Consider the following 12,161-nt stretch of genomic DNA (forward strand, 5'->3'; position numbering starts at 1 on the left):
AGACTAAGTCTTCTTAGGGAAGAAAAGTCCCTTGCATGGAGAAGTCACTGCCTCATATCCCGTGTCCCTCTTGCTGTTTGTGTCCAGAGTCAGGACCCTGACTCAGCATGACTCAGCCCTTGATTTTAATTTTTTTTTCTTTTTAAATAATGTCTGCATCCAATGTGAGGCTCACACTCGAGATCCTGAGATCAAGAGTCACATGTCCCACTGACTGAGCCAGCCAGGCAACCCGATTTAGCCCTTTATTTTAATTCAACCTATGGTAACAACATGCCACACACAGATTCTTAGAAGTCCCTAAACTTTCTCATGAGCTTCCCACTCTGCTAGGAGACAAACTGAGTTTTGAATAAGAGAACACAAGAGAATTACAAAGGTCATTATACTTCAATTTTTTTTTTCTACGTTTATTTATTTTTGGGACAGAGAGAGACAGAGCATGAACGGGGGAGGGGCAGAGAGAGAGGGAGACACAGAATCGGAAACAGGCTCCAGGCTCTGAGCCATCAGCCCAGAGCCTAACGCGGGGCTCGAACTCACGGACCGCGAGATCGTGACCTGGCTGAAGTCTGACGCTTAACTGACTGCACCACCCAGGCACCCCAATTTTTTTTTTTTTTTAATCTTAGACTGGGAATGAATGAATGGTCTAAGTATGACACAAGATCCAGAAGCAATAAAAAGAAAAGAATGATTAATTTTAATATTCAATACATTTAATAATAAAAAAATGTGAGTTAAAAAATCAGTTAAAAAAATCCGTGTATACATGGATATTAAGCCACTTAATCCTCCTCTAAAGCTCAACGCGGTAGAGACTGTTACCTCCAATTTCAAAGAAGGAAACAAGCTTGAATTGGAAAAGGGATTTTTCCAAGGTCACCTTGTAAAGTCACATTTCACACCCTCAGTCAGAGTTACTCCCAAGTCCTTTGCCCTCAGGAGCTGGACAAGGGAAAGAGAGCAGAGTGAGCATAAGAGAAGGAAGGCAGAGCAGAGGAAGGGCAAGGGTTGAACTCTCTGAGGAGAGAAGGGGTGTCAGGAGGGTGTGGACACTTTTTTCCATCTGAGTGAGGAAGGGGTACCAGCCCCTTTACCTTGCCACTTACTGGGAGCTAGCTGTGTGCCTCCTGCATTGATACAAGAGGGATAAGTTATGAGCCCTCCTAAAGCGGGGACATTGGGCAGGTCCAGCCAACCTCATGGGAGAACTGAGAGGATCTGGTGACAGGGCAGGGGCCCAGAGCCAGCTTTATAAAACACTCTCCATTCTAAGGTTAAGAACTTGTCACTGATGCTAGGATAAGCTGTGTAGCAATCACAAAACCTTGACATCATCCTTGACGTCTCTTTTTTGCACACACCAGTTCACTCCATTAAGAAATCCTATTGGCAGAAATTGATGAATCTTGACCTTCACCCCGTGACCCTTGAGAAGTCTGGATTTATGGAGGTTTCTGTGTGGGCAGAGAAAGACAGGCCACACTGGGGAAGCAAATTCACCAAGTAAATTATCTAAGAAGGTCTCGGGGGATAGAGACCTGAATTTCCAAGGTCTCAGGATTTTGCTCGGTCCAAACAAATGGTCATTTGCAAGCCTTAATGCTATAGAGCTGTCTAAAATAGCCCTCCTTTCTCCCTTCCCCCATAATTGTATTAGCTGCAGGTCCCAGAAAGCCTTCCTCTACTCCTGTCTTGAGGTCTCAGAGCTCACCAGGGCAGGACTTAAGAATAGAGGTGTAAATTTGTCAGGAAAAGGGAAGCAGGGGCACAGTAAGAGAGTAAATCCTCATCTAACATGGCAGAAAGTCAATAGATAAATCAAGAAATCGCTATGTAAGCTTTTTTTTTTTAGTGACAAGGGGGTGACCACCAGAAGAACTAAATGGAGGAACTCATATAAAGGGCCACGTGTGGGTAGCAAGGGAGAAGGGCTTGTTGCTTTCATTATAAGAACATTAGGTAACTTTATTTTGTAAAGAGTATTCATGCATTACTTTGATACGTTTTTTAATTCGATCTTTTAAAAATACAGAAATAAAAATAAGAAAACGGAACACAAAACAAGAAAATAAAAAGCAAAGGGGCACGGAACACAAAAAGGGCTAGCTGGTGAGAGCAGGATGGGGATTGGGGTGGGGCGGGAGGGCGGGGCCTAGAACGAAGGGGCGGGACGCAGTGCCCTGTTCCCCCTTAGGGACCGCCCCCACCGAAGGGGCGGGGCGCAGTGCTAAGTTTACCTCTGACTCCGCCCACGGCAGGGCGCCCGGGGAGCGCGGGGTCAAGTTAGCTTTAGACCCGCCCTACCCCCGCCCGGGCGGCGGGCCGGGCTCCGCTCTCCGTGTAGCTCCCAGGCCGCAGAGGGCCTTGCGCAGCGAGACCAGGCGTCGTCCCGCGCGGTCTTCGGGTGCAGGGCCGCGGGCGGGCCAAGCCGGATACCCCAGTCCTTGGCAGTCCCCCGAGGCTCACAGAGTGCTTCTGCGGAGCCTCGCCGCACGCAGGTAAGCGCCACCAGCCCGTTTTTGCCCTGGAGGGCGCCGGCCCACACCTGGGCGCTGTGGCTACAGGTGGCGGCGGGGTGCGGAGCCCGGCAGCAGTCCTTGGTGGGAGAGACTGTAGAACGCCTCCCCAGTACACCCGCGCACCGCGCATTCTCGCCGCAGCGTGGTCTAACCCCTAGAACCATTTGGCTCTGACCCGAACCCGGCAGACACGAGTTCGGATCCCACCTTCCCCACTCTGGCAGCCTGCGGAAACTTACCGTGTGCCACCGAGTGCCGGCCACTGGGCCAAGTGCTGGGCGTACAGAAGTGGGCGAACGAACGTGGTGCCCGCTGCGGTGGAGCTCACGGTGTAGTGGGTAAGACCCCTGTAAGAGCTGTGAAGATAGAAAGTGCAGGTTGCAGGGGAGGATTTAACCGGCGGTCCCAAATGTGAAGGGTGCTGGAGCACAAACTTCAGCATGAGTCAATTCCAGGATGGAGAACAACACAACAGACACATTGTGTTAGGAGAGAACGTGGCTTGTATGTGGGGCTTGCCTTTAGAGAGCTGGGCGGGGAAAGCCAATTCCTGAACTTTATGCTCTATAAAATTGGGGGGGGGGGGGTCTACGCATTGAAGACTGGGGCGTTGAATTTACATGACTGAGCGGTGTTCCCAGGTGTAAGTGAAGTACATTTGGAAACGTTTCTGAATGGAGCAGGATGCTGATCTGGACTAAAGAGTGTGCCAGCCTCTGAGCAAATCCACTTCCCCTCTCCTGGAGTCCTGTTCCTTAGTCTGAGTAGAATCTCTCAAACAGCCTTTTCTCTAAAATGATGCTGTCTTCGGTGATTTATTCTGGAAACATTTAACTAGTACTCCCTTTTTATTGCTTCTGAGAGTTCAGTGAGAAATCTGCCTCCGGCCTGCCCTCCTAGAACGCCTGTAGGGTGGGCCAGGTGAAGTAAATGAGTTTCAGCCTGGTGGGCTCAGTGCTCTGGGAGTCATCAGAGAAGGGCTTCTGACGCTCTGGCCTTGCTGGGGAGCGACCCTCTGCTTTTGGAGAGGTAACCATTTCTCAGAAAGCCTCACCTGTTACTGCCAGTTCCATGAGCCCCCAGAACTTAAGTCTCACACTCTGACAGAGCATATAGTTACATGCTCACTCTCATTGGTGGTGTCACCCCTGACAACTGGCCAAAAAACTCCCCCAGAGGACTTATGCCTGTGATCCCTAGCTGAGGACCCCTCAGATCTTGAAACCCCAGGCATTTAAGATGGGGGTGGGGTGGGGTGGGCACTTCAGGAAACACCTGTTAGCCTCTTGGTGTGTTTTATTGGCTTGAATGATCCCAGTTTCTTCTTTGCCTCTGTTTACACTGTTGGTGTAGACTTTAGGATCTGCTCCATGAAAACTGGCTGGGAGGCCCAGAGAGTCAGGGGACACAGTTGAGAGAGGAGTCTGTCACTGTTTGTGGGTGGTGGTAATAAAAACAGGACCGATGTTAACAGAAGGGTGCTGGAGGAAGAGGGAGAGAGGGCTGTCTTTGCAAACCTCAGCAGTGCCAGCCATAGAGAAGGGAAGGGAAACACTAACTAGGCCAGGCGGTCACAGACCTGGGTTCAGATTCTTACTCCTTATTTCCCAGCTCTGTGACCAACCCTAGGCAGGTCACTTATCTGATTGTGCAAGCTTAACAGTGGTCGGCATACAGTTGACCCTGAAGAAATATTAGCTCCCTTCCTCTTCCCCTAAATGAACTAAATAGGAAGAGTAACAGTGTGCAGGGCAGAGGATTATTATGGGATTTAATGAGATAGTGTACCCAAAGTACATCGAGCAGTGCCTGACATGTAGGCAGTTACTACTGCTGCTGCTGTTATTATCTCTTATTTGGGACAAAAATTGGTGAAACAAGGCAGGGGGAGAGTGGAGGTGGGGGCGAGGGGGTGGCTCTGAGGGTCTGTGCAGGGTGATTAGCTGAGGAGCTGTGTTATCTGGGGCACTGGTTTTACCGCAAAACTTCAGCTGGGACCGGAGAAGGGTGTGTTCTGCATGATAAAAGGCCTCTTGGGGAGCCACTCTGTCCAGAGGCCTGGGGAGTTTGAGGTCTTTGAAGACTCTGGCCAAGGAAAGGCCCAGAAAGTTATGGGTTAAGGGAGTGGGGACCAGAGTGTAGAAGATCTAAAATTGTCTCCTTCAGGTGCGTCTCTAACCCACAGCTCATTATGGGTCCCCTGTGAGGGGCTGCCCCTGCCCCAGCCTGCCCTGCCCTTCACCTGGGTACAGTAATTGCCTGAGACTGGTTTAGAAGCTGGGGAATCCAATCCTGTAAATCTTGCATCCAGCAGAGTACTGGGCCCAGAATGAACGGTGAATGGATGAATGACTGAACATAAACTCACAAGGCAAAATTCTCTGTGTTAAAGTGTGTTGTTTAAAACAAAACAAACAAAAAAAGGAGTATACAGATAAGGCAAAATAGCTAGTGTTTTCAAGTCCTTGCTAAAGGCAAGTGGTTATTTTCATGTACACTGCAGTGTGGTGGTGAATGCTGCAGCTTTGGAGTCCGATTAAATTGCTTGTGTGACCTCCTGTGCGTCACAGAAGCACTCTAAAGCTCAGTTTTTGCATCCGGAACATGGGAGCCATGGTGTAGCCAGGGTGCAGGGATGCAAGAGCATCTGGCTCCAAGGTCCCCAAACAGACCAGGCTGGGCCACTTACTGTTGGCAGAATCCAAAGGCAGAAAGGAGTGGTGGTAACACAAGAAAGGAATTTATTTCAGTGACGCCAACACCAGGAAGACAGCAGACTAGGGTCTTGAAGATTGTTGCCCAAGTGCCAAAAATAGTTCCAGGTTTATATAAGGAAAATGTGGGATGAAGGTGGGTGGGTGTATGCAGGTGGGCAGTTAAGGTCAAGTCCATTGTCCTGGGGTCAGTCACAGGGGGTCTTGCTGGCTCAGGGCATTCCTTATTGTTTGAGGGGGTGGGGTAGTGTTGGTCCCCATCAGGGGATGCTTTCCTGCAGGGTCCCTTGCCTCCTTAAGAGATAAGCTGGAAAGAAGAACTTAATTAGAAAGCTTGAGGTCAAAGGGAAAGTAATTGAAGTCCTCTTTCTATAGTATGTTACTCACAGGGCTGTTAGGAGTAGTAAGTAATGCTCGTATATAAGTATATAAAGTACAGTCTTCACTGCACAGACTGTGGTATAGTGAGTGCTCAATCACTAACGTTGCCGTTATTATTTTTCTCTTTATCAATCCTCCAAATGATGTCCACCGTGATGTGGAAACAGAAGGCCACAGACACGGGTGTGTGGCATTAACTCTGAACTCAGTCCCATCTAGAAGCAAAGACTCTCTGCAGACTCTAACCAGACAACGTGTATGAAATTAAGTCAACTTTATGTGCATTTCACTCATTACTTAAAGCCTTTGACTATATGAAATCTTAAAAGGAAAAAACCCTACAAAATTATAATTTATGTGCCTTTCAAGTTCAAGTGTTTTATCATCCAGATAAATCTTCCATGCCTCTATGTTAAACCACTTTGGGCTGTCGAAGCTCTTAAATAAAGTGGCTTGTCCTGACCAGTGTCTGTCTTTGCTCGTTTATCATAGTTCCCTGGTGAAGACAGATGTATCCCATTTTGCAGGACAGGCCTCGGGATGGCTCCTACCCCACTGTTTCAGCCATGCAGTTCTGCGTGGTGGTGTTTAACAAACCACGATGGACTTAAGGTTCCCTCATCGTTGTCTCTCTCACGTGCACATGGACCCATAGCAGCAATCTGGGAAATAGGAATAGAAAGGCATTCATTCTGTTGCTGGTATGAATCTGGGGAAATCTAAGGTTCTCAGGGATGGGTTTTTGCATGCAGGGGCCTTGGATGAGGGTGACAGTGTCTTCTGGAAGTGAGAGCTTTCACCTAGGAGCATCATCTCTGGGCCTGGCCTCCTGTGCAGTGTAGTTCTGATCTGCATCTCCGTGCCTCCCCCCTGTCCCTGCCTCTGCCCAGAGCCGCCCCTAAAGCTAGAATCTCTGGAGCAGCTGCAGAAGCCCTGCCCATTGCAGGGAAGCCGTTCTGAATCCGCTCTTCTTCCCACAGTCCTGATGGGCACCTGTGCCAGCCACACCCTTCTCCAGCTGACCTGGACTGGGCTGTGAGCACTTCTGCCGCTATTGGACCAGGTGTTCTTGGGGCCCACCACTGTGCCTGGCTCGTTGTCCTCCCTCCCTCCTTTCCTTTCTTCCTTCCTTCCTTCCTTCCTTCCTTCCTTCCTTCCTTCCTTCCATAAATCCTTCAGGCAATGTCCTGGGGATTAGAATGCCGAGCCAAAATGACACAGTCTCAACCCTCAAGTGGCCCATAGACATCATGAGACAGGTTATAAGGACAGACAGAATTAAGCACATGAACACACACAATGTCATGTTATAAACTGGATTGACTATTGTCAAGGAGAAGTCTGGCCTGCCACGAGAATGTGGAAAGGTAGAACGGATACAGAAATAAAGTTTCTATCGATATAACGTATAGCCATAAATGTTGGTTGGAGGCTTCATGCTCATTTATAGACCTTTGAAGACCATTGGGTGGTATTTTTCTATGAATTCTGGTAAACAGTGTTTTATGCTGCCAAGGTAATCTTGTAAGAATGTGTACTCTAAAAAGGAATTGCAGGGGGCACCTGGGTGGCTCAGTTGGTTAAGCGTCTGACTTCAGCTCAGGTCATGATCTCACGGTTTGTGGGTTCGAGCCCTGCGTCAGGCTCTGTGCTGACAGCTTGGAGCCTGGAGCCTGCTTTGGATTCTGTGTCTCCCCTCTCTCTGCCCCTTGCATGCCCATGCTCTGTCTCTCAATAATAAACATTAAAAAAAATTTTTTTTTTTTAAAGGAATTTCAGGACGCCTGGGGTGGCGCAGTTGGTTGAGCGTCCAAGTCTTGGTTCAGCTTAGGTCATGATCTTACGGTTTGTGAGTTCGAGCCCGGCATCAGGCTCTACACTGACAGCAGAGCCTGCTTGGGGTTCTCTCTTTCTGCCCCTGCCCCCTGCTTCTCAAAAATAAATAAACTTAAAACCAAAGTAATTGTGCTTTAGTTTTGAAATGGGAGACGAATGCTCATGTTCAATTTACTTAACCCTTTGGAGTTTGCAGAGCCCCTCCTTGGATGTTGTCTCATTGGGTGCACCAGTTAGCCTCACACATCTACTGGGTGGTGACAGCAGTCAGGCCATCTGGCTCACCCGAGGGTAAATCTGGGAGATGGGCCCTGGAGCCCTCTCCCTTCTGAGTGACAGGGTCTATCTGAAAGCCTGTTTTTCCCTTCCTTGATACCCCTGGGCACACAGGCTAAGGTTCCAGCATAGATTTTATCCAGTTGGAGCTAATGCTGTCCCAGCACAGTCACTCGAGAGGAACCTCCTCCAGAGGGACACTGTGCCTGCCTTCAGTCCCGTTCAGTTCCAATGAGAGCAAGGAGAAAATAACACTAACAGCCCGGTTTCAAATAAGACATGATCCAAACAGCCCCAGGAAACATTCTGTCTTCAGGACTGAATATTATTAGAGAGTTATTGTATTTATTTGGCCAGAGCTGAGGACAAAATACATCTTCGATCCCCACCAGTCTCAGACGTGGACCTTATTACAGGAGATGAGCTACCATCTTCCCCGAAGCAAAGGAAGGCAACTAGCGTTGCTGTGCAGAAACTGAGAAGGTCAGTCTTGGTGGGGTGGGTGTGACTGCCGTATTCGCAGGGCACAGCTTTAATAGGATCGTAATCCTGTGGCCCTGAGCCATGGAGAAAAGAAGTGGCTCTGGAAATCTCCCTCCCATAAGGATGGCACTCAGTGACAGTGTTTATTCCCCTTGGAAGTGCACGTTAAGTGGTAAGTATTTATGAAAAAAGGCTCTGGGGAGTAAATGTGTCCATCAGTCAATGCGGAACTTTTCAGAGCTCCTAAGATGGTTTGAAATTAGAGCTAATCTTCCCGCCTTTCCCCTTCGGTCTTTCCTCCTCCCTTGCTTCCTCCTATAAAAGTGAACCGTTAAGGCAGGACACAGCCCAGGGAGGAGTGTTGGAACTGACTTGCAGAAGCAGAGTTAACATTATTAAAGACAGACATGTAAGGGTTTAGTGCCTCGATTCTGGTCCTTGCCACCTCCTCCCAGTGTTTAACAGAGAAGAGTGGGGAGCAAGGCCGACCGACACAGTTCACCCTAATTACATCCTAACCACAGCCATCAGCGGCTCTGCTATCAGCCAGTCTGTTCGCTGAAAAGCTTTTGCAATTGAGGAGGGAAAAGAATGATGAGAACAAGCGTGGAACTCACCCGAATTCTGGCCGAGTAAGTTGCTTGTGGGAGAGAGTGAATGGCAGTGTCATGAAGGGGACCACACCACGCCAGGCAAAGAGCGGGCTTTCAAAGGCTAGAAGTCTCTCTGGGAGCAGGTGCTCATTAGGGCAGAATGCCTGTTGCATGAATTAGTGTGTGGGAGTCTAAACTGAAATTGCTATCCACTTTCAAATGTTCGTTTTAGAGATCAGAAGTAGGTGTTTACTGCATGGGTCCTAAGCATAGTATCAAAGGCTGCTTTGCATTTTGGTTCTCTGTCTGGTCTTCTTCTGTGTAAGTTTTGAAATGCTGTTGGTCAAGCTTGTCTTAATTTTTGTATGTATGAGAACAAGGATGCCAGTGTTTCACCCACTTTCTATTTTGGGAGTAATCAAAGGACTGCAGATGATAAAGGTAGGGGGGCTGCCTGTTGCAGGGGTCGCTGAAGTGCTACCAATACTTTGGCTTCCTCTGGGATTCACTTTTCAAATAATTTGAAAAGTGAAAAAAAGCCGCTGTATAAAGATGCATCATTATTTATAGTGGGGAAAACTTAGATGTGACCCAAGGGGCGCCTGGGTGGCTCAGTAGGTTAAATGTCCCACTTTACGGCTCAGGTCATGATCTCAGGGTTCCTGAGTTCAAGCCCCATGGTCAGGCTCTGTGCTGACAGCTCGGAGCCAGGAGCCTGCTTCGGATTCGATGTCTCCCTCTCTCTCCGCCCCTCCCCCACTCGTGTGTGCTCTCTCTCAAAAATAAATAAACATTGGGGCGCCTGGGTGGCGCAGTCGGTTAAGCGTCCGACTTCAGCCAGGTCACGATCTCGCAGTCTGTGAGTTCGAGCCCCGCGTCAGGCTCTGGGCTGATGGCTCAGAGCCTGGAGCCTGTTTCTGATTCTGTGTCTCCCTCTCTCTCTGCCCCTCCCCCGTTCATGCTCTGTCTCTCTCTGTACCAAAAATAAATAAAGGTTGAAAAAGAAATTTAAAAAAAAAATAAATAAATAAACATTAAAATAATTTTTTAGAAGTGACCTGAATATATAGTATAGGAGGGTATATTCAAATTACCAAAAATTAGGTTGATGGAATATTATGCAGTATTTAGAACTAAGAAGATTAGTAACTTGGGAAGTCATTCTGTGCTCAGCGAACAGAATGCTATTACATTAAGTGCACATTCAGGGAAACAGTCTGCAAGGGATGCCTCGAAGGGAAAAAGAATTGCATTGCAGCAGTGGAAGTAGGAATAATTTTTTTTCACATTTTCAAACTTTGTATATTGTACTTTTACTCTCCTTTAAAAAAAAAATCCTGAAACAAGCCAAGTTAAATAATGATCTTCATGTTGTTTGCAGTTTTAAGGGCACTACATTTATGGCCTTATCCTGATTAAATCTTTCAATCAATAGTTCCTAAAGCCAGGGTTGGCTCCCTGCCTCCATGTCTCTGGTCAAAGGACATACTCTGGTTCCACTATCTAAATGGCCTGCAGATGCGCTCGCTCTGGCGTGTAGATTCAGATTCTCAGGGTTTTTAAGCTGAAGAAGCTACTGCCCCTCCCCACCTTGTAACTTCATATCCTTCTGCTGGCCTCCCGGTCTTCACTGGTGGGGTGGGGGTAGGGGATTTGGGTCTGCAACCTTTGAGGACCTTGCTGGAAAAGTTTTAGGCATCTCTACTCACAACACACACACACACACACACACACACACACACACACACACACACTTCGTAGGTCAGCACTTGTCTGGAGCAGCCCGGATGTCACTCTGGCTTCTTGTCCCCACTCAGGCCTTGGTACTCCAGTGTCTTTGGGACTAGTTTGTTGTGTGTGTGTGTTTTGTTTTCGGTTTTTTGGGTTATTTTTTAGTTTTTATTTATTTATTGTGAAAGACCGCGAGCAAGCAGGGGAGGTGCAGACAGAGAGAGGGAGAGAGGGAATCCCAAGCAGGCTCTGTATTGTCAGCACAGAGCCATGCAGAGCTCAAACTCACAAATCGTGAGATTATGACCTGAGTCAAAACCAAGAGTCAGAAGCTTAACCGACTGAGCCACCCAGGTGCTCCCAGGGCTAGGTTTTATATTCTTAATATCTGCTCTCCCTGTGTTGGCCCCAAACCCATGTATCCTCTCTGCCTAGTGCTGGCAAGGGCCTAGCAGCAGTTCTCGAACTCATTTAGTTGGCCGTACGTTGGGACATCATAATACGCATCTTTATTTGAGACAAGAATTTGAGCGTGGTGATTGATTTGGGAGGACATCCGATGAAGCAGTAGCAGGAAATAGGGAAATGAGCCAAAGAAGGACATCACTGAGCAGGTCACCAGTGTGGACCGCTGGAGTTTACATCTGCTGGGAATCTCTCACAGCCAATGTGAAGCCCGCATCCCAGAGTTAGTTTCTTGTGGGGCTTGGGACTGAGAATATACCACCACTGCTGTCCGTCATTGGTTGAGCGTTGCTCCTTACGTGGGGTTAATTCTCTAGGACTTCTGGCAGCTTCCTGTCCCCAGCTGAGACTCCAGGGCAAAGGGATGCAGACGGTAGCACGTGGAAATCAAGCTGGTGCGCCCTAAAACAGTTGAGGCCTGAATGCTCAGAGCACTGACAGTGTCTGCTGTGACCCTCTTCCCTGATCACCTTGAACATTATCAGTGTACTAAATTGAAAAGAACCAAATGCATAATTCCGTGCTGAATCAGAGACCCTTTTATACTAAATGGAAGAGTGCATTAAGGAGCAAGCAAAACCCCAAAAGTCTATGAAAAATTGTGGAAAGAAGTCTTTAAACAAGAAAAGTATCACCATATCTTTCCCTGTGAGCTGGGATAGCCTATTAATATTTGATTTAAGTGGCAGAATGCTAGTGTTCACAGCTGTACAGTTTGAGCCCCAACATTTGAAAAGAGGGCTTGAATGTGTAATAAGATTGATCTTTATTGTGGCAGTGTTTCCACCTTTGTTGTGCCTTGACTGTTTTCTGTTATTTCTCAAGTGCATTAAGATGATCTTAAAAGAAAAATTCATTGGGAGACAACATTTAAGCTCATTTGTCAACCCACGATTATATCTCCAGTGCTGTGTTTTAATATTAATACTGGATTCGCCATACTGACAGTAATACCAAAGGATGGGAGAGAATTTCTGTAGTGATGGCGTTCGGCACTGTGATAAATGTTTTGTAGTCATTGCCTTTATGTAGAAACATTCTATCTCCAATTAAAGATTTAGTAAGCTCTTCATCAAAACATCTATTCACAATTGAGGCGTACAAAATGGTTGTGCTGACATTTCAACTTAATGCACTCTGTAGTTTTGTGGGTCTCA

At 47.6% G+C, this 12,161-nt stretch overlaps 1 protein-coding gene across 2 annotated transcripts in view; it reads left to right on the plus strand.

Annotated features, from left to right (window-relative positions):
- The first annotated feature begins 2,289 nt into the window (after window positions 1–2,289).
- Window positions 2,290–12,161, plus strand: part of NMNAT3 (nicotinamide nucleotide adenylyltransferase 3) — a 113,938-nt gene continuing 104,066 nt past the window's right edge. Inside the window, exon 1 of one of the 2 annotated variants that reach the window (XM_043595274.1) lies at window positions 2,290–2,504. The gene's annotated coding sequence lies outside the window, so the exon portion shown is untranslated. The remainder of the gene's footprint in view (window positions 2,505–12,161) is intronic. The other variant, XM_043595273.1, reaches the window with a different exon arrangement.

The sequence above is a fragment of the Prionailurus bengalensis genome, chromosome C2 (genome assembly GCF_016509475.1).
Source record: "Prionailurus bengalensis isolate Pbe53 chromosome C2, Fcat_Pben_1.1_paternal_pri, whole genome shotgun sequence".
Lineage (NCBI taxonomy): Eukaryota > Metazoa > Chordata > Mammalia > Carnivora > Felidae > Prionailurus > Prionailurus bengalensis.